Genomic DNA, 23,318 nt, shown 5'->3' with positions numbered 1-23,318 from the left:
GGATATTTCTAGAAGTCAATGACGTGTTACTAGCGTCACGTGACTTCCGCTGTCGTAACACCTTCATTGTGAGTAAAAGTTCAGATGCTGTTCGTTTAATCTAAGCTTCATTTGAAAGATTAGAAGCGATTCCTTCACGCTCAGTTGTGTAATTTAACATTTATTTTATACTATAGTCATGAAGAATAGCATTCAAATTAAACGTATGGTAAATGCCCAACTATCTTAATACGGTAGCAAGTCTATTTTGAAATAAGAGAGAAAACTGGGTTTTAAAAAAGGAATTAGATATTTGAAAATAATTACAGAGTCGTGTATTAATTTTCTCCTACATTTTCATAAACGAAGAATAAATATAAATGATAAAAACTTGAGGGTATCATAGCTTGATTACAAGTTCGTAATAATGAAATGTTGATTTTAGCTATCCATCTAGCTTACAAGATGCTCTGTGCAACACGCGTGAAGACAGTATCCTAGGTTGTTAGATTAAAAGATCTTCTGTAAAACTGCCACCAAAAGAAGTTCAGAACCGTAAACGCAAAGTACACGAAAACGTGAATCATGTTGAAATGACGTATGCACACATATACAAAAACACGATGTAGAAACAAGAAAGATGTAAAGGTGTTGTGAATGTTTGTGTGCTTACAAATGCACCGGAAATAGTCGATTTTCCATAACACAGATAACTGCCCCATTACCCTGATAAATGGCAAGCAGAGTGATGCCGAGTAATCTTGTTTTTAAAAGTAAAGCTAATACTTCTCTTCGACATCTGACACAAAGCACGTGGCAGATATAGTCACGTGATTTTTATAACCCAAGGACATTAGGCGCATACCACTGAATCAAAAGCACGTGGTTGCGAAGACGACATAAAACAAGTATGTTATTTTTCATCGTTGTCCCTCTTTTTTATTTTTTGTATTTGCTCGTTAACCTCCCGATGATCCAATACTAAAAGCTTTAATAATTATCAGTTATAGTAGATCACAATATTATGTTTGCCCTGACAGGGTGTTAGCGATATGCTTACAAATGAGCGTTTACACTTCGTATTATTTATCCTTGTATCAATAACTACATCAATGCAATTAAAAACTGTGCTATGTTATATAATATTAATTTATTCATTCATACGTACAGTTACTGGATGCTACTCTAATTATATCAGTCTACACCAAGCTGTCACTGCAAACATTGGAAAAACGAATAAAAAAACACAGAGCTATTGGTGAGAAAACAAGACTGGAAGTCGGAAAGCATAAAGTGTTACATACTAGGCTAAAAATCACAGGTTTACATATAGATAACAAAACCGGTATTATATAGTGAGAACACACCCAGGCCTATATTTTAAAAATGAATATCAAATTCAGCTACCTACTAAGAGCCAGGATAAAAACCAACCTAGTGATGAGTATTACTAATTAAATACACTCAGCACATACCGAGCTTATGTTACATTATTCTTACTTGGATTAATTCTTGTTTTTAATTTTATTTAACTGATAAAAATATTTTTGCTTTAAATCAGAAAATATGAAACTTTTACAATAAAATATAATTTTCTGATAATCAGAAACTGGATATTTTTATGTTATAACTACTGTTAGATTAGGTATCTTGTATAAAACACTTTAACAACTATACATATAACTCAGAGGCTTCTATCCTATAGATCCTCCAGACAAACTTGAAAACTTCATTCAGTAAGACCACCTCTTAGCCATCGATTCTCAAGAGAAAATAAGTTAAGAGTTCTTAACCTACTTTCATATGATAACCCTTCCATCCCAAGAATTATCCTAGTAGCCTTCCTCTGAATTATTCCCAGTAAGTCAATATCATTCTTAGATCAGGAGACCAAAACTATGAACACTATTCCAAGTGAGGCCTAACAAGTGAATTGTAAAGAGAAATAATTAACAGTATGTCTAAAATACACCCTAAAATTCTATTAGTTTTACTACTAGCAAGCTATAGACAATAGAGCAGTTGTCCCAAACTTTTTGAAGACAAGTACCCCAAGTCAAACCTTTGAGCCAGCAGCATACCTCTTATTCATATAATTTGTCAAAATAAAAAAAAATAAAAAAAGTGGTTTATAATAATAATAATTAGATAAAAGATAAATCAAAATAAATAATTCAAGGGTGAGTCAACAATATGCAAATATTGAGTGCAGATTAGTGGAGAATGTAGGCAGCTCATTAAGACTGCCCTCCAATTTTGAGGTATGGTGTTTATTTTCTTTTTAATGTTTTTCAAAAGTTCTAACATGTACCAAAGGTTGGGAACCATTGCTTTGATGGCTTGAGTGACTTATCCACCACTATTCCAAGATCCTTTTCCCCACTTATGCTATTTAATGGATTCCCATGTGTGTTTAAAGTGTTGTCCAAATTATAACCCAAGTGCAACACCTTACATTTACTATAAAGGTAATTTGCCAAATATTTGTACAAGACATTTTGTAATACCTCAAACTCCTCACAATTTTGAATAATTTACTAATTATGCCCTTATCAATACTATCAATATAAATTAGACAAAGCATAAGCCCAAGCAACAATCCCTGAGATATTCTACTAGTAACAAAAGTTCAGTTGCCTAAACTCTGTTAAACAAGTTTTTGCTTTTTCCCACCCAATCATCCAATTAACTAAGTCTCTCCACAGCCCCTACTGATGTGATTTATTTAGATAATCTTTTGTGTGGCACCTTATCAAAAGCTGTTTAAGAATCTAAGTACATCATGTCCACACCATTTCTTTCATCCAGATAACAAGTAATATCCTTGAAAAAAAGATAACAGATGAATCAGACAAGCAAGACTTCCCTTTGGTGAATCCATGATGGTTTACATTTATGATGTTTCACTAAATGATTTTTGTAAAGCTTTTTTTCTCACATTCTAGAATTTTTCCCACTAGAGAAATAAGTGATTTCCTATAATTTCTGTTGCAACTCTTATCACCTCTTTTAGAAATAGGAATAAAACATGCAATTCACCAAAACTCAGGCATCAGCCCAATAACTACTGATTTTAGGGTAATTTGAGGGTGCTGATTTCAAAAATGCAATGTTCTGGATCCTAAAATTGCACATTAATGCTCCAGAGGGTTTCAAATTAACCCTTTGTTTGACACCAACTGGAGACTTTTCTGACTGTGGTCTAACACCAGAAACAGGGTTTTAAGGGCAATTTCTGGATGTTGACTCACAAATGGAGCATTCTAGAGTATTCTGAATGAGATTAAAAAATTTTGTTCCAACTTGTTTTACATTCTCTTTCTATGGCAAACAAAAATTGTACATGTAATGCAAAATAAGTGATAATGGCAATTTAACGTTCTAGTTCCTTTATTCAATGTCATTTTGCAAAGATTCTCATCCAGCTTTTAAATAACTAATTTTTTGTTTGACACTTATAGAATGTTTACGATACACAGTACCATTTGCTATAGAATGTTACTTAATATGAGGTGATACGACAATTGTATGGGCATTAGGGAACAAGTCTTGTGTCAGTAGTATACAAGCAATTCCTATCAAATTAACCCTTCAAATCATTTTCATCATCAGAGTCTGAAATAATGTCATCATTCTCAACCCCATCAGCTGGCCCAGGATTGTTTCCACAAACCAAGCATTTCGAGAATTCTGAGCAATTGAATACCTTCTCTCTACAAGAACATTTTCCTTGGATACACCCTGGTTCTTTTGCATGAGCATTAAATGTGTTTCATTAGAGAGTCTGGAGCAAATGGAATGCTATTCCATAGCATAGACATAACACCATTTTCAATGTTCCATCCAAAACCTTACAGACTTGGGGCAGCTAATGTCTGCTGCTAGCATTGATGGTATATTGCAACTTGGTAATTAGCCCTACGAATGTTGTTAACAAGAACATTCCTGTTTGGAAGTAGTATGTCATCAATCTTGTTGCAGTATTTGAATATTTTATACCTCGCATCATTCACAGTATGTATGTGGTGGTCCTTACGATACAACTAGCAGACAAATATCTTCAATGTGAATGTTCTCCCACTGCCAGTTTCCTAAGATATACTTTGATAGTCACTGTTTTCAATCATGATATTGACTGCCTTGACCTTTCCCCTGCCTTTAAAAGCACTGATGCACTCATAACCTGTGAAACAGTGTAAGCCTACCAGTGCATCACAAGCAGATTCTCCAATTTTTCTTGAGAGGGCATTCATATGAACAATTCTAAAGTCTTACCATGGTCCCATGTGCATGTACAGATTGCTGCTGATGTTCTCACTGAAAGCAACAGCAAGGACAAAGACATCTGTATCTTGACTTCAGATAATGATGTTGGCATACTCTTTCCAAGCATGATTGGCATGCAGAACAATACATGTGTCTGCTTCCTAATGATCACAGCAAAGCTCCTCCACTGCCTTGATATTCAACTTCCCATCACTGGCCTTAAGTAGATGACACTGATGTCCATAAGCTATGAGCACTTGTAGGTCTTTAGGTATTTGTTCCTTTGAATCACCCCATTATGCCAAGATGATGATGTCCTGGACTATTAGAAAACATTTCATGCAGATATTGGCAGAGGTCTTCACATATTCATCAAAATTCACATCACCTGATTTCCCCCAAACACCAAGCAAGAAAACTGAAGAGGTGACATGGAAACAAAGGTTTGAAGATCATCATCATCATCAAGTGCATTTGCAGTTGGAGGCCACAGGCCAATGTTGTTGGAGAGTTGTCCAGAAATGTTTTTCAAAAACAATGCAGTTTTATACAAATTTACATTCTCTTCTTGGCTAAGAGTCTTCAGGCTTTCAGGAAACTTTTCCTCCAAATCACTACCAGTCTCCTCATCAGTTGTATGTTCCTCCTGGATCACTGATGAAATTCTTTCAAATTCATTTTAAACCAGTTCACATAAATTTTGATTTTTTTGGTATAATTAAAACAGCTGTGGGTATTTGTACTGTAGCTGTCTCTTCAACTGTCAATTTTGATATTCTACATCATTTCCATGGATTTTCCTGACAGCCTATTGTCAAAGTGTTTATTCTATGTATCTATCCTTCCTTGATGATTTTTTCTATGACTACTGTATCACATAAGTGAATGAATTCCTCTTCGTGAGACTTGTCTACCTCAGCAGGTGGCTTAACAGAAGATGCCAGGCACCTAGTATATGCCTTACAGCATAATATATGGTACTGAGATTCTTTGACTACAAGGTCAGTATGTTAAATTTTCAAAAGCATCTCCTCATGCTGCTTCATATCTGCAGCTCTTTCAAGAGAATGTTGAACTTCATATGCGACACATAATGTCAAACTCTCTGCTTTCCGTTCCTAGATGTATCCTTCTCTCACAAACCTCTTGGTTTGATTGCATCTTCAATGCCCTCTGATGGCTAAAATTCAGATTTCAATACCTGTGGTGGGCACAGCATAAAAGTTGAGAAAAGAATCAAAATTTTCCGGTAAAAATTAAAGCTCTAATAACATTTTCATGAAAGCACATTTATAACAAGGTTATTAAAAATTGTTAAATTTAAAAAGCGAAATAGGTATCTTCAAAACGTTACAGAAACAAGATAGGTTGCTTGAAGTGAAAAGGCAATTGCAAAAAAGTAAACAAACAAGATTAATGTTTGAGACATAGTGTTGACATTATTTCCTCAAGCTTTCTACCCCTATTTTGACTCCATATCTAAAAGCTGTAATGTTCAGGAGAGTCAAAATAGGGATTGGTTGCTTGAGGAAATAATGTCAACACTATGTCTCAATTTGCAATCATACAGTGTTGGCTATAATTTGACACTTACCATCATCCATCACCGTGATGGCTGACCCGATGCTCAAAACCAAGCTTGGTGCTATCTTTTAAATTATGGCTTAAAGATATCTCTTGTGAGAAACAGACTAGACATTTGTATAATGTTTTAGACATTTGTGTAACATGGCCCAAATTGATCATGCAGTGGTAAGAAAAAAAATTATCCTGTCAGCAGCACTGTGTCCAAAAGGGCATGAACCTTTTACGTAAACAAATGATACGTGACATCAATACAGTTGCAACAATAAGTTAATAATTACTATGGTACATGTGTCATGCCTGCAATATAAACATTAAATTACATCCACAGCCTTCACGCAGCTATATGCATGTATATTAGATTATGAGGTACCATATAAACCATAGACTACATTAAAATGATTGGTTGTCAATGGTTATACAGCCACTGTTATTTGTTAGGTAGTCAAATAAACTTAAAAACTACCCCTACACAATGATGTGTTAATAATAATGCCCAGGTTTTATTACAATACTCACAGCCATTTTTGCTGTAGGCTGGTGGAACAATATTAAATAATAATAAAGACCAAATGGGTGATCTCTATTATAAACCACTACTGTGGTTCATGATGGTATAGTTAATCTGGTGGAGAAACCAAGGTATGCAATAGAATGTGCTGTATTATTAATGCCAATTATTGTTGCTTAAGTTACTTGTAATTGCAGGATAATTTTAAATGAAGTTACTGTATTATATTTATAGTCTACTTTTGTGCTTTCCTCCTCATTTTACTTGTAAAGAGATTAATATCTCTGATCTTAAAGCCAAATATGTAAATTATATTTCTTCTTTAAATTGTTTTAAGAGAAAACTTGTTAGAGCACTGTGTTATAGAAATATTGAAGAAGTGGCACAACTTTTACAAACTTGGAAAAAAAAAAACTTAGACTGATATATGCAAGTTTTTGCCAGAGGATGTTCTACATCATGTTATTTATCCTTGAAAACACCATATACAAGTCCAAGAAATGAAGCTTGATAGGAGTGAGTTGGAGACATAAGTGATTTAAGAATTTTTGCTAATATTAACATCAAATGTAGGGAAAAATTTAACAAAGTGAAAAAGTTGAAAGAGAAGTAACTAAATCCATAATGTTACAAAAAAATAAAATTGTTATCTTTGCTTATTGTTAAATAAAATGAATAAAAAAATTGTTTAAGCAAAACTCAAATAAAAAAAACTTTTGTCCAATTCTAAGTTAATTTTGAAAACAAAAGTAGGAAAAAGAAATAAACTGGGAATGCCAAGTATGATATGCTTTACATAAACTTCATGACATTCTTAAAAAAAATTATAATTTTTATGAATTCCTGAAACAACTTTATTTGTCATCTCTAGTCATGTTAGATGCTGGTGGAAAACATCAAATGTAATATTCTTCTATAACAGAGAAACGTGAACTTTCATCGGGACCTAAATAATAGTATATCAAAATGCTGTCTTTCAAAACTAACTAAGGTTTTAGTGAGCTTCCTTTTTTTCTTTAATTTGTAGCAGTGATGAAATTAAAGCCCTGTTACTGATGATATTGATTTAACAGACTTGTTAATTCAATTTTTAAGTCTATATGAAACATATATTCTACTTCAAAATGTTACTAATTAATTACTTGGTCAAGATAAGCTAAAGAAGAATGGCTTATTCTTCGGAGAGAGGTTTTTAGAAGCTTGTAAGAAATGTGGTGTGAAGATGAAAATGTGGACAGATTCAACTAAAGAGTGGGAATCACAAGTAGTACTGGAACACAGAAATTGGTAGATTTCTTTACCTACTGACACAAGTGAACAAGACACCATCTTGAGGAAGGTAAGAGTAACATGGGTATTGGGGTTGTGGTCAACCAGGAAACCCTCCTGGATATGCTACTGTACATGGTGTGAGCAATGCATACAAATTCAGTTATGAATACTACACCATTACTATTTCTTAAAACTGCATCTCAAAGTTATTAAATGTCTTAGATCTGAGTAAACAAAATGAACAATCAGTGTTTGAATTGGATACCCTAATAATTATATTTTTATTAAGCTATTAGTGTTTTCAGTAAATAAAAGAGTAAATCATATTCATATGTCAGAAATAGTTCTTGTTGGTAAGACTAAATTTAGGCAATTGCTGTTCATGTCTAGAGGCTGTTCAAAACATATTCTTCTTAGAAGAAAGTATTTCAGGATTATTTTAAATAACATTTCATTGTTAGGTACTTTATTTTGCTCTGTTAGTATATTTAAACATCATTACTAATAATTGTTACTTGATAGACTTGTTTATAAAGGGAAAGACTATGTTCTCAAAAAATATCAATAAAACTAAGACAATGGCAAATTTCAATCTGAGAAAGCTCCCAGAACATGCATCAAAGTACAGGGCGATTAAAAAGAAAATTTTGCAGTTGGGGGCATATCTTACAACAGTATGGCATACAAAGGTGAAATTGCACAGGTGTGTTGAGTGTATCATGAAGATGCAAATACCACATGTTGCCACCAGGGCAACCACTATGATAACTAAAATCTAATCAATCACAGCAACTTTTAAAATATGTTCCTCTAGTGTCCAGAATGCACTGCATCCCTTTAACAATGGACATTACAGCAACAATGGATATCTCATCTGGTATGTTGGTCACTTCCTGGATAATTGCACCCTTGAGATCTGAAATTGTACAACACTTCCCACAGTACACACATGATTTCAGATAACCTCACAATCAGAAGTTGGCCGGTGTTAGGTCACAATGAAAATGACATGCAATTATTTGTCCTGAAAGTGCTCCCCCAAGACATGTTTCACCTGGTTACCAATATGTGGAGGGGCACCATCCTGCATAGTGTCTATCACATTTCTTTGCTGCAGCATGAGAATCACAATGATTTTGAACATAGCATGGTACCGTACAGCAATGACTCCATATGTTTTCAGTCCACGTGCTGATGATGTTTCAGAAAACGTATGGTCCAACAACAGATTCAACTGTCAAATAACACTGCCACCTTAGCATCATGGAGGGGTGTGTAGGAAATGTTACATGTGAATTAATTTCCAAACTGATAATATAGTTTCATGTTTTGACACTTCCAGAAAGGGTGAAGTGGGTTTTATCAATTCATAAGATACTGGCAAGCCATTTGTCATCAACTTTCTGTCTTGTCAAGAATTGCAATGCAAAAGCAACACATTGAGATAAATCCATCTCCTTCAAGTGCTTGAACATGATGCAGATTTTAAAGAAACATTTGCAAAGTTATGAACAGTTGAAGCTGGCAAACCCAGACATCGACTTGACAAAACGTGCACTGATGTGCACTTGTGTTGGCTTGTTCTATGCCATGACTAACTTTAGTGATAGTATATGGCTTATCACAAGTACAACCTGTCTCCTCTAATTTCTTTTTATGAACTTGCTCACAGCAACACTGGAACAAGACCTTCTGTGGAAGTTATACACTCTACAGTATTCTCCAAGAGATGCTTCGGCATTGCATCTTTTGGTATAATAGCATTTCATTTATTCATCTCCCTACACACTTGTCAGGCCCATTTACACCCATGAGAAATATGTAAAGTAAACCACATTGATGCTACTGGTGGCAACATATGACAACTGTAATATTTGCATCTACTTGGTATCCTTAACCTCCTTGTGAAATTTCACCTATTTCTACCAAGTGAGATATGTTTGTGAGATACGATGTTCTGAATTGCAAAATATTCTTTGTAATCACCTCTACAGAAGGTATAGAGTTGGAACAGGTAGAGGAGTTTATTTATGAACAAATATCAGTAGTGATGGCAAATGTGGAAAAAGAGATAAAGCTAAACAGAGGAAAGAAAAAAATAACATTCCTCAATCTCAAATAATTTCTCAGAAGAGATGGTTTGTTGGTGGGGTTTTTATGGTTCAAGGTACTGAGGCTAACTGTTCCAAACATATATATTAAAAACAGTCAAAGAAAGTAATATAAAACACATCAGTTACAGAAGATAAGAAAAAACTAAAAAGTCCCAAGAGATACAGAAGCAAAGAAGGCTAAAAAAATTTAAATATAATTAAATATGTCAATTGCCTGTAAAAAAATGAAAATTTGAGCTATCTGGACAGTGTCACCACCACCAATGATACCATCCAACATTAAAGGTAAATGTTGACAGAAAAAATGTCAAAATAGAATTGAAGAAGAGACTAATAAAATGTTAGTATGGTCCATCTTACTGTATGGGGTGAAAGGTGGACAGACTGTCTGCTGAAACAAAATGACAGATGGAAGCATACTGACAATGATGAAAATTAGCTAAATAGAAAGATAAATGTATTTCAAAGTATTGGAATGTGCAAAGATAAAAAGACAACTGCTTAACATATGCAGAACAAAAGAAAGATGCCCTACTTTGGGTATATAACTAGATCTAAAGGAAGGATGGAACAGATGTTGATATGCAAAAATTGAAGAGAGAAGAGTGAGAGGCAGATAAGGAAACATCTATTCAATAACAAAGTGGCTCTGAGGCGAGAACCTTGAATTAGAAAAGTTGGTGCATGCTGGGGGGAAAAAAAACAAACAGAACCACAGTCATCGACCCTCAGAATTGGGGACGGTATCATGACTGATAATTATGATGTTTCATGAGATTTATGAATTTTAAAAGATATCTTGCTTATGTACTGCACAGTGTTTATCAAAATGATTGTCCTTTGATTTCAGAATGTGATAATGTTGGTAAGAATTCTTGTTGAAGTAAAAAAAAATGTATATTTTTGTTCACTTTATTGTTACGTGAGTAACTTTTAAAGATTAATAAATTCAATGACAACTGACATGCGACAATGATTAAAAATTTAAAATGTATTTCTCAAGTGAGTTTAAAGAACAAGATTATGATATAATTAAAAGGGTGTACAATATTTTATATTTAACAGTTATCCATAAAAATATAGTACTAGTCTAAACGTATGTTTAACAAGAACAAAAACATTTTAGGCATCTGTCATCCATGCTGTTTTGAAATGAGAAACTTGGTCACATCACTTGTGATAGTGGAACTATTTGCTTCAAGATTACCTCTCCAATAAATAAAAATGTAAAACGATCTAAAACAATGTAAATGTTATTTGGTATTTTGCTATGATGGTTTCTTCAATTTTTGTTTGTTTGTTATGAATTTCACACAAAGCTACATGAGGGCTATCTGCACTAGTCGTCCCTAATTTAGCAGTGTAAGACTAGAGGGAAGGCAGCTAGTCATCAACACCCACCGCCAACTCTTGGGCTACTCTTTTACCAACGAATAGTGGGATTGACCGTCACATAATAATGCCCCCAAGGCTGAAAGTGCGAGCATGTTTGGTGTGACGGGAATTCGAACCCGCGCATTGCGAGTCGAGCATCCTACCCATCTGGCCATGCCGGACCTCGTCAATTTTTGTATTCTGGACATATCTGCCACAGCGCAATATCGGCCAAATAATTGTTTCTAGAGTTTTGTGTTGTTATTTATAATTAATTATGTAGTCCAATTTGTTCTGCACAACTTGAAAAGGCAAGTTTTGTAAGCATACCTACAATTTACACTCATCGTACGTTACGTACGAATAACAATTACTTAAAAGTCCATCGTACAAAAACACTGGGCAAATGGCAATGCCTAACATGGTATTATTGTTATTTACTTATCTACGTTTTTTAACAACAACGAACTTTTTTCTTTCTTTTTAATCTTAAATTTTATTCTAACCATATTTTCAATAGGAATATTCGTTAGTAAAGAGAACGATATAAATGTTCAACAATAAGTTTTAATTCGCACAATATCAAATCGATTACAATTACTAATATAAAGCAATCAAAGCTTTGCATTGTCACTCAGGGTTTGTTTCTCAGTGGAACGCTCTTTCAAGGAAGCTGTAATTTGCAAAGCGAAACTGCATCAACTTAAAAACATAAGGTGTTATAAAGTCGTTTATTTCTAGAATTAGATACTATTGTTAACGTTGAGTAAATCTGTTGTTGATATGCTTTGATAAAACTGATGTAATTATGGCACACACTTCTAGTAATAACCATAGAGTTAAAAATAACGTTTATACAGTTTCAGCACCACCTGGTGTAAGTTAAAAAAAAAGATGCAGTTTCCGTTTGGGAATCATGCCGCTGACACAAGTCCACACCTGCTCTTTCGGAGTAATTAGTTTCAAAATGATACTCTTAACATACAGCCACGTATAACTATTACACTTATGCGCGTAGTCTGGAGTTTTTCATCTGGCTATGTGGAAAATGATAATCAAAATTACAAATCCATCCTCACTTTAGAAGGTCAGTACAATGCCTTTCTTCTTATTCAGAATCACATGTCGACAGGCAGGTGACAAAACTAGTTTTAAACTCGAATCCCAACAGGTGTTTAGAAGCTAACGTAAAACATCTGTCTATTTTTCAATATTGGTTTTTCATACAGTACATTAAATTATGCCTGAAGAAAAGGTCGCGTGCCAGTTAAAATAAAGAATGGTGAATGAATGCTCTCTATCATTCCAAGGTGCAGATGCTCAAATCGCTATACACAGCATATTAAAAAGTGAATTAAAAAAAAAGCAAAACTGCTTAACCTTTACCACACCTGCCTCGTTACATGTGGTTTGTGTGCAAACTTCTGTGCATTCGTGTTTTATCACACGTAAATGTCACTACGCACATCAATACTGATATATATATATATATATATATATATATCACCTGCCACGACATCTCACCAGATGTAGTTTGGTTGGAAGTTCGCGCAAAGCTACACGAGGGCTATCTACGCTAGCCGTCCCTAATTTAGCAGTGGAAGACTAGAGGGAAGGCAGCTAGTTATCACCACATACCGCCAACTCTTGGGCTACTCTTTTACCAACGAATACTGGGATTGACAGTCACATTATAACGCCCCCACGGCTGAAAGGGCGGGCATGTTTGGTATGATGGGGAATCGAACCCACGACCAGCAGGTTGCGACACGAGCGCCCTAACCATCTGGTCATGCCACCAGATGTAGAATCAAATCTTTAAACTCCAAATTAGATTCAGTTATGCATACTTTTTTTGTCATGGATACAGATTCAAAAACGTTCGAACCCCGATAAAATTCTATCTATGTAAAAACGAATGCGTCGCCATTCCGCAAAAAAATGTTATGTTATCTCGACGTGGTCAACAAACAAAGGTTTAATATGTAGGAGCAGAATATGATTTAAGTGTATATTTTAAGAAATAAATCACAAATCTAGTCCCGCCAACACAAAACTGTCGGGTTGTGGACCCTCCTTTCTTAGGAGTGAATATAACCATTTTATGGGTGATGCTGTTATTGTTACCACAAAACTACACAATGGGTTATCTACGCTCTGTCCACCGTTAGGAATGGAAACTCGAATTCTAGCGTTGTAGGTCCTTAAAGTATACCCCTGACTTGCCGGAGGACAACTTTCTGGCAGAATTGCACCTATAGAATTTCTTTAAACGTGAAATACTGTCACTAATCCTTCCATTCAAGGGCATGACAACTAGCTTATCACGCTATCTGGAGGTAAAAATCAGATTAAAAGTTTACATTTATTCATATATTATTGACATTTATATATACGTGTATAAAGAAAATCAAATTAACCTTTAGTTATATGGAATTTGTTCATGTGGTTTGTTATAATTTTTTGAACCACTATGGCGACTGAAATAATTTTATTTGTTTAAATATACCTCTTCTTAATATTGTGAACTAATTTCCCATTAATAAACAAATCCTTAAAGTGATTTTATCTGGAGGCAAGAATCAGATTTTAGATCTAAACTTTTTTTTTACTGTATAAATAAAGTATTCCAACTTTTGAATATATAAGCCTTGTAAAAAATTAAAATATCAAGGTTCTGACGCAATTAGACTACCTAAAACACTGTGATCTGTAGCGCCACTGTCAGGTTTATAATGTTAACTTAGACAATTTTCATACAATATATCACAGCGTTTGTTAGTAACACTCGCCTATAAAAGAGCCTAATGGACAGCTTTACTGAAAAACTTTGGGACACAGAATAGCCTTGTTTGTTTGTAGTTAAGCGTAAGACTACACAGTGGAGTAGCTGTGCTGTGGCCACCATGGGTATCGAAACCCGATTTTTAGCGTTATAAGGCCGCAGGCCAGCCACTGAGGAGCGATACAAAATCATTATTTCCATGGAATTTGGCATTTTTAACCTGAGCAGCGCCTTGTGCGAACACAGGCTTAACAGAGATGGTCAAAAACCTAAATGTAAATAATATCTATTTATGACAACGGCGTTTGAACAAGCTGCGAAGTCCGGGGTATGCTCACCTTTTGGAATTTTTTAGAAAATTAAAGTTAATTTTAGTATAGCAAACAACAGATGTTTGCAAAACGTGAATTGCTAGCAATCAGAATCGTGTCAAATCTTCGAAACTTGTGTATGGCATAAATGCATGATGACGTATTCGAGTTTACGTTTAATCCAAGCATTTATCGTTCTTAAAAATAAAAACAGAGGAAGTTTTAAGAAGGTTTGCAGAAAAAAGGGATACGAATGACTAAACTTCTGAAATTATTAGGTAAAAACCTTAACTCGGAAAGAGGTGAAACTCGGAATAGCTACCAAGTATGGTTACAGACATAGACATCTAACTTGAACTGGTGACCAGACAGAGGGAAACCAGACAACAATCCCCATCGCCTATGCAGCTAATCTTATCCGAAAAGCCAGATCGAATGTCTCAGTTGCAAATTCTCCACAGCTGTTACTGCGGAAAATGTGTTAACCAAAAGAATTACCAGTTATTCAAGTATATCAGAGTTATATCAAAAATATATATTTTCTTTATCCAGTTAGAACGCGTAAAATATTTAGATTTTTTTTCTATTGTAGCATTCAAAATATAGTTTTAAGGCATATGTGCATATTCTGCACAAAAACTACATTGTCAATCATAATCGAACCATTTTTGATAGCCTAAGTGTATAGAAAACCTTAGAAAATGGAATTATTCTTTCTGGTAACACACACCTTCAGAAAGTCTGCACTGTGCCTGTACTTATGTACTGAAATGTAAATACTACAGCTGTATATTCAAATATAATAATGACTTACCAGGTTCTCGTTCAGCACTCATTTCAAAAAGTGTAATTATGTAAGTTCTACTTTACAAATATCTCTTTATGCTTTACGAACATAATTACACCTTCAAATTCCTGGCATCTTTAACTAAGAACTTCAATGTCCAATTCTATACATTTCAAACACAATACTTCCTCTAACAGGTCTTACAATTTGTTTGGTAGGTACACCATAAAGTGACAGCATTAGTTGTAAAAACTATAATTATTTCGGTTTAAACACCACACCTACATAACAATTAGTTCTTCAGTTTCATAACACTCTTTGTATTTTACACGCTCAATCCTCTAAAATCAAAGAATAATATATTATACACTACGCAGCTCAAAGGACTCTGAAGTATAACATGTATAATGATTTTTCATGTACCAATAGGCTGCTATCTCTGAACATGTGAAACAAGTACCCCAGTGAAAAAGAATGTAATAACCCAAAACATTTGACCTAAACCGTTATATATATATACGCACACATTCACAAAATTATAAGAGAACTACTATATGTAATTAGTGTTTCATTGCTATTGCTATTCAGTACGTTATCTGAATACGGCTGTTTCCAGTTATATTACTATACCTGTAATGACATATAGAAATTGGAACATGCCGAAGTCCTACTGTAAATTTTTTCGTTGTTATTTCTTTCCCAATAAATAATTTAAAATATTTTCGATACTTTTTTTCAATTGACTACAGGCTTATCAGAAATACAATAAGCTTAACAAAAGAAAAAAATTTGATAATTATAACAGTCCTGCTATCTTGTCGCATCAAAATCAATTAAATATTCAATCTTAATAAAACTAGTGGAGAAGTCAACCATTTTAAGCACTCAATTTATACTCGGAAGAAATGTTTCAATAAAAAAAATATATTAAATTTAAAATAAAACACGTTTGTACATATTCACTACCAGCACTTGTGTTTACATTTTTTAGAATTATAATAAATAATTAAAAACACCGTTTTATATTTACACAATAAAAACTTTATCGAAGCTGCGTAAGGCTTCCACTTCAAAATAGAAATTTCTATTTTACACAATAAAAACTTTATTGTGTAAAAAAAAACAACTTTTGTAGATGTTTTTGGTAACACATGAAAGTAATAATGACAAATTTATGTAACGTTCTTTACATATTTTCTACAATAAATTGCGTATAAAACAGTCGATTTAGTATGGTATTATGGCGGCTGTTCACACCCTGATCCTGCAGGTAATACTGTGGAAAAGGGCATTCACATCTGACTGCAAAATCGATTGAGAAATGGATGCACGAAGAGCGTTTTCTCATAGCAACCATGAAATCGATAACTTGCTTTATAGGAGCTTTCTGCGATGGTGATCTGTTCAAATTCGCGTGTCTGTCTCGTGCAGTAAATGTTACATATATTTGAGAAGGAATCTCAGTGCGTCAGGAGACTTAGTACTATTTACAACTTCCCATAATATCAGAACTGTTAAACTTACTCAGTTTAATTCAAATACGTTATCATTATTCATTTATGTGCTTCATTTAACACTAAAACGTGGCTTGAATTACTAATGATGTGTTTATACTTCAGTTGGATTAAATATTTAAAATCACCGAGGCTTTCTAAATTTTAAAAGTTACAAACTTCTTTCAAGTTCAATATTATACCCGAGCTTTCAACCAAGTGAAGCAAAAAAAGCTAAATGTTCAACTACTGCAAGATAGAAGCGCGTAAATACAAGCTACACAATGGGCTATCTGTGCTCTGCCCACCACGGGTATCGGGGTTTCTAACGTTGTAAATCCGCAGACATTCCGCTGTGCCACTGAGGGGGCTTATACTAAAGGAGTGGGGGTCAATGTAAACTACGTCTGTTCTAGGGGCTCGTAAATCGTTTTATCCACTATATATGCGTGAAACAATTTTCATTTTCATACGTAGCATATTTTTCCCAAAATGCATACCCACAAAGATCTTCGATATCGTGACGATCCAAGACATTTATTTTATAACACAATTAATCTTATGACATTACTTGAGTACAATATTTAATTTGAACATCGATTTTACTGGTGACTTTGATTTTCAAATCAGTTAAAATATCCCAAACCCGTAGAATATGTAATTTTATTTTTTCCTTCCTTTCAACGTCATTTTATAGCAACTACATTGCTATAAACTGACACATCAAACCTCAAAACCGATAATAACGATTCAAAATTTAATTATTTGAAAAAACAACAACAATAATTGCTGCGTAATAATTTTATTCAATTAAGATTTAATTTAAATACCCAGCGTTCTGGTGTTGCCCTGAACGCATAAAAACGTTAAAGACTGGAACAGCGAACTTGTTAACTGTTGTGAATGTGTGCAGTCAGTCTTTGTATGCAATTTGTTTGGCAGGTTAACTGGTTTTACAGGAGACAGTCTTTGATGTCAGAGGTCAAACATATGTATTACTTGATATGCATACATGTTGGTTATTCTATCACCAACTGCCCGATTACGTCAGTAATCTGATTAACCTGTTAAAACAGCTTAAATAATAATAATGACAACGAATACACACACATATCTAATACACTTACGGAATGGAGCAAGAGGTACTACACAATTGGTACCATATGGTTGGCACCAAAGAATTACAACGTTCAACGAATACACACACACATATCTAATAAACTTACGGAATGGAGCAAGAGGTACTACACAATTGGTACCATATGGTTGGCACCAAAGAATTACAACGTTCAACGAATACACACACACATATCTAATAAACTTACGGAATGGAGCAAGAGGTACTACACAATTGGTACCATATGTTTGGCACCAAAGAATTACAACGTTCAACGAATACACACACATATCTAATAACGAATACACACACACATATCTAATAAACTTACGGAATGGAGCAAGAGGTACTACACAATTGGTACCATATGGTTGGCACCAAAGAAAATATCAAGAAGACAACTGAAAGCAATTTGTTTCAGAGTAATAATTAAACATTAAACTATGTTCTAAATGGAACAATTGTGTGGCCGCTTTTGTCCCACCTGTAAACAACATTTTTGTTCATGGAAACATTATAATGTAAACCATAATTTCTTTGTCAGTTCAAGCATGAAAGTATCCTACATGCTGCCCTGTAAAATCCCAATGAATAAATTCTAAAAAAACATTTTATTCAAAAATAAAATAGATTTTATAAGGTTTGTTTATTTGATTTTAGTTTGTTTGTTTTGAATTTCGCGCAAAGCTACACGAGAGCTATCTGAGCTCTATCGAGCGCCCTAACCACCTGGCCATGCCGGGCCTTGATTTTAGTTAAGCAAAGAGCCAGACAATGGTCAATATGAGCTGTGCTCACTACAGGTATCGAAACTACGTTTCTATTCTTATAAGTCCGCAGACTTACCATTGTGGCAAGGACGACTAAAGTTTGAGGACAAGTATATTTTTTTCTAGCATTTTATTCCTTGGACAATTTTTTTTTCCCAAAACATTCCACAACTCTGTGTCGTACAAACTGATCTTAATACTAATTTTATCTCATGAATGTAATCACGAGTTATTTCAGTGACATTTCTGACAAATTTGTTCCTGTTGTACATTACATGAAGTTCTATATTCTACTAACAAATTAATCAGTAAAAGAAAACGGTGGTATGAAGATCTTTGAAATGTATTTAAAAAATAAGTACAATAATATTTCTTTCCTCTTTAAAGAAAAGTCATTATTGCCTACCGCAAACTAAATAACAGTAATCTTATTCAGAGACTATGTAGAAAAAAAACTGTGACGTTATACAAGAACATTAGTTTATGAAGTGACTGGTACACTTTTTTTGCGTCTTAAAGGTTCTAAAACGAAACGCAATAATTCTTGCAGACCATACTCCAGAACGCAGCTGGGAGGTGACGACAAGTTGAAAGTGGAATCCGATAGAAACTAGAATAGGGCCTGGGTTGAACATGCACAACGACACTAATTAGATAAACAGATGAAAATGTCCAGGGATATAGAGATTACAGTACCATCCACTTAATAATATTTTGGTTAGTTAACAGTTGTTACTAAGTTAATACAACTACCTAGTTTCAAGTTACTGTTTTGATTTTGTTGGTACTGACTAGTTGGTAGAATTCAGCTTTGACACCCCTGTAGAATCAATTACTGTATCAATTGTTCTTAATTATAATAATTCTAGGTTATCGAGTACTAATACCAGATTAGGTATATTCATTTAAATATACGCAGTCTAGTCAACAACAAAAAACAATCGTTTAAAGATGCTGCAGGGTTTTCTGCTGCTATAAACGAATTAGCAGCTTCTTTTATAATTTCTCATTTACGAAGACAAGTGATTACGCTATGGTCCCCACAACTGTGGGATAGCAAATCACCAACGTTTCACACACACACACAACGCACGTACTGTTTTAAACATTTTCAACGTTCGAGGCTTCACGCTTTTCTTATCGTGCACAAAATATTATAAAAGTCTGGAAATGAGCCCAATTCAAATATTACACACACACACATAATTACTAAGCTTGTTTATAAAACAAAACACGGAATTCTAGAAATAAACACGTTACTTAGTGCGATATCATTGTAACAGAAGCACCATCCAAACCCCACTTGAAAATGAAAACGTTCTTTAAAATTCATCTTTCAAACATCTCAAGCATCATGTATAACATTTACCTAACACCTTCGTAAGCGTGCCTGAATGACATTTTTATGTCATAACACTCTTCAGTTTTAAAGTGTTCTATAAAAGTGTTGCAAAACAAATATAACAGTAGTTTCTGTAATACAGTTTATATCATAAGCACATTGCGGACAGCATTTAGCTAGAGTTAGACAATGAAAATGTTCAGATTTATACAAAGTGACTCTTATTATAACACTGTGCATACTCTTAACTAACAAACAAACGCCGTCTAGTTATAACTGTTTATATTAGGCTTAAAAAAAGAAAAAATCATAAGAACTACATTAATATGTTGATATGGTTCGTTGAAAGATGAATAATCAGTAAAACTGATACACCCTAAATTTCTCGTGTGTGTGTATATATATATAAGCTGTTCGTACGCTTCTTACCATGGCTGTCACTTATCTCAACTGTAATACTTAAATTACACATATTATTAGAAAGAAGTTTGTATTAGAGGTCACAATAAACCCTTTTAATTCTTAACCACGTGACAAGTACCTTCACCACGAAAAATCGCATGCTTAAGTAAATCAGTATTAACACAACTAAAACTATCACGTTGAGAAGTACTTTTACTTTTTTTTTAAATATGCAATGATGAGGATAATTTCAATTTCCATTATTTTCTTTGCTTCGAATAACCTCCACACCCGTGGACAATATTTTGTGTTTTAAGATAAGAATATTACTAAAAAAAAAGCACAAAATTTCTTGTTGCTACACACACAAGTGAGGTTAACACTGATTTGCAAAAATACACTTACACTTTCAGCATAAAATACCCTCTGTATGTGTGTCTGGAGGCTACAGTTTTGTGTTGAATATTAAATGTTTAACATCTATCAATGCTGCGTGTTATTTTACCTTTATAAACATAAGCAAGTAAAGTCTACTTTAAATTCCGCCATAAAACAAAAAACCGGAAACGGGTTGTCTGCCCTTCTGCTCGGCGCGCCAAACAACGAACAGATGTTTAATCCATTCAGTCTTCTCCAAACTATCAAGCAGTTGGTCACGTGGATGTTTAATTATTTCTTTTTTCTTTTACGCACGCTCTTCAGGTTGAAAGCAACAACTTAATTATGGGCATTTTAATGTTAAGTTTTCTAACACTTGGATACGGAAAACTGCCCAGTTTCATAAATATTCTTATTTTTCAGAAGTGAACTTCTTTTTTCGCACCGTGTTTGATTATTCACTTGGTAACTGATGTATAAAAAATAATCTTTTCATACAACAATCCTCACGAGGTTGTAACCCTGCTTATTATGTTAGTAAACTAAGATGAAAAAGACGAAGAGATATCTGTGGACATTTCTCATTTATATTACAAATAAATTTGCTAAACATATTTTCAATTCTTCTACGATACAATATTTTCTCCTGCTATAGGGAGAAGATACCCCAAGAGCTCTGAATTCAAACTATTTGTACACATTTCAAAGACAAGTGTTTTCTTGCCCTTAGCGGTTCGTTGTGTAGAAATAGACAAATATAAAACATATAAAATTTCTTGTTATGCTGTCAGGGTGGCCACATCCCTTCCAATATGCTTCCTTGACTTTCAAGGCAAAATTCCAGATTTTTAATGATATTTCATTTTTTTTCTCAATTCTATATATATTAGCACCACTTTAGTTTGTAATCTGGTAATAAAATACAGCTTCAAAATATAACAAAAAAAAAAAGAAAAGAAGACAACGATACTACAGAAAACGATCTTCATACAAGGACCTGACGGTAAACAATAAAATGTATTTTGATTTATAAATGAATATTAGATCTTACCTAACTTCAAAATACAATGATTGTGCTAAAACATATTAATAACGGACATGAATGGGGATTTTCCTGACTTTTCTAGGCTCATGCCCACTATTTACCGGAATGCTAAATATTCTAAATCAACCCAAATTCTACTTTGCTGTTTATTGTGACGTAATATGTGCGAATGTACATAAATACATACATAATACATCGACGAAATGAACTCACAAAAATTAAGTATATTCTATTACATTGGATATGGCAGATGTATTTTAGTTGACATTTATTTACAAATTATTTGCTTTCACTTACAAGTTCTTAGAATTCGTAATAAGTCACCCACTATTAGTGCCCTCAAAGTTATTGGGCGAGCCGTTTGACCAGGAATGTGTTTTCGAAAAAGCTAAACTAGCGTCGATTACGATCACAAGTACTTCACATACAAAACACTCACAGCATTCGTATGGTTATAAAATTTATTTGGATCTGTTTTGAAACCAAACAAAAAAATGCTCGCTGACCATAACAGTTTTTTAATCATGTGAACAACAAAAACATATATTGTTTACAACATTGATTAATATTAAGTACTAAAAAGATTACACATATAACAGTTGTAAAACAACCGTTATTCGGGAAATGAAATACTGTGGAGGTTTGTTAGTTTAGTGTGTGGAAAAATACCATTTCTTTTTGTTTTTCATTATAATAAAATTACAAACGATTACAAAGCTGACACACCAGACGCCACAATACAGAATCAGTCTTTCTAAATTAGAGTAGAGTTATACACATAAATTCGCAGAATCCTATTTGTATTTTAGTGGTAAACTATGTCTATCTGCTGCAGTCCCTAATTTTGAACTACTAATCAGAAGAAAGACAGTTAGCAGCACCAAACACTATGGGGATTGACTGTCATTCTTATTACGCAACCAGAGCTTAAAGTGGGAGCAATATTTTGTGGTATACCATACCTTAATAGCATAACTCAAAACATACTTTATAGTGATTTGGTGTTGTACTAGAATGGCCTTTTTCTTTAAACCTTGCAACCTCTGCAAGTTGGTTTACTTGATGATGCATAAGTTCGCCATTCCAGACACAGTATGTAGGGGCATTATTGACTAGCTTTGACCTACCTATGGCAGACGGCCAGTACTTTCAATACTTATAAATACTTGATAGTAGCAATGCTAACTGACGTTTAGACTATATCTATGAAAATATTGATGCTCTTGTTTCTTTATACAAATCACTAGTTAGACCTCACTTGGTTTGGTTTGTTTTGAATTTCGCACAAAGCTGCACGAGGGCTTTCTGCGCTAGCCGTCCCTAATTTTACCAACAGATTGACCGTAACATTATAACGCCCCCACGGCTGAAATGGCGAGCATGTTTTGGTGGGACGGGGATTCGAACGTCGAGCGCCCTAACCACCTGGCCTCCTCACTTGCCAATACTGTGTACGGTTTTAATTTTCTTATTTTAGAAAAAGACACTGATTTATTTGAAATGGTTGAGGGTTATTAGGATGGTTCCAGGAATGGAAGGGTTATCTTATTGGGATAAGTTAAAATCTCTCATTTTCCCTTAATTAAATAAGGGTAAAAGGCGACGTTATTGAAATTTGTAAGTATATCCGGGTTATCGATAGCATAAAGGTACCTGAATTCTGTGTTATATTTTGAAGACAAGAGAACAGTGGCAAGTTTAAGAAGCAACAACTACTCCCTAGGTTCCAACTAATACCAGGCCCGGCATGGTCAGGTGGTTAGGGCGCTCGACTCGCAATCAGAGGGT

At 34.1% G+C, this 23,318-nt stretch overlaps 1 protein-coding gene across 3 annotated transcripts in view; it reads right to left on the bottom strand.

Annotated features, from left to right (window-relative positions):
• The window catches only part of LOC106463249 (zonadhesin-like), a 63,620-nt gene that overhangs the window by 38,827 nt on the left and 1,475 nt on the right, over nt 1-23,318 (bottom strand). The window contains exon 1 of one of the 3 annotated variants that reach the window (XM_013923250.2): nt 20,513-20,636. The exons of the other annotated variants lie outside the window; for them this stretch is intronic. The gene's annotated coding sequence lies outside the window, so the exon portion shown is untranslated. Of the gene's footprint in view, nt 1-20,512; nt 20,637-23,318 lie in introns of those variants that run through there. 3 annotated transcript variants of the gene reach the window in all.

Source organism: Limulus polyphemus, unplaced genomic scaffold, assembly GCF_000517525.1.
Source record: "Limulus polyphemus unplaced genomic scaffold, Limulus_polyphemus-2.1.2 Scaffold1359, whole genome shotgun sequence".
Classification (NCBI taxonomy): Eukaryota; Metazoa; Arthropoda; class Merostomata; order Xiphosura; family Limulidae; genus Limulus; species Limulus polyphemus.
Note: the sequence above shows the minus strand (reverse complement) of the source record. Positions and strands in the feature narration are given on the sequence as shown.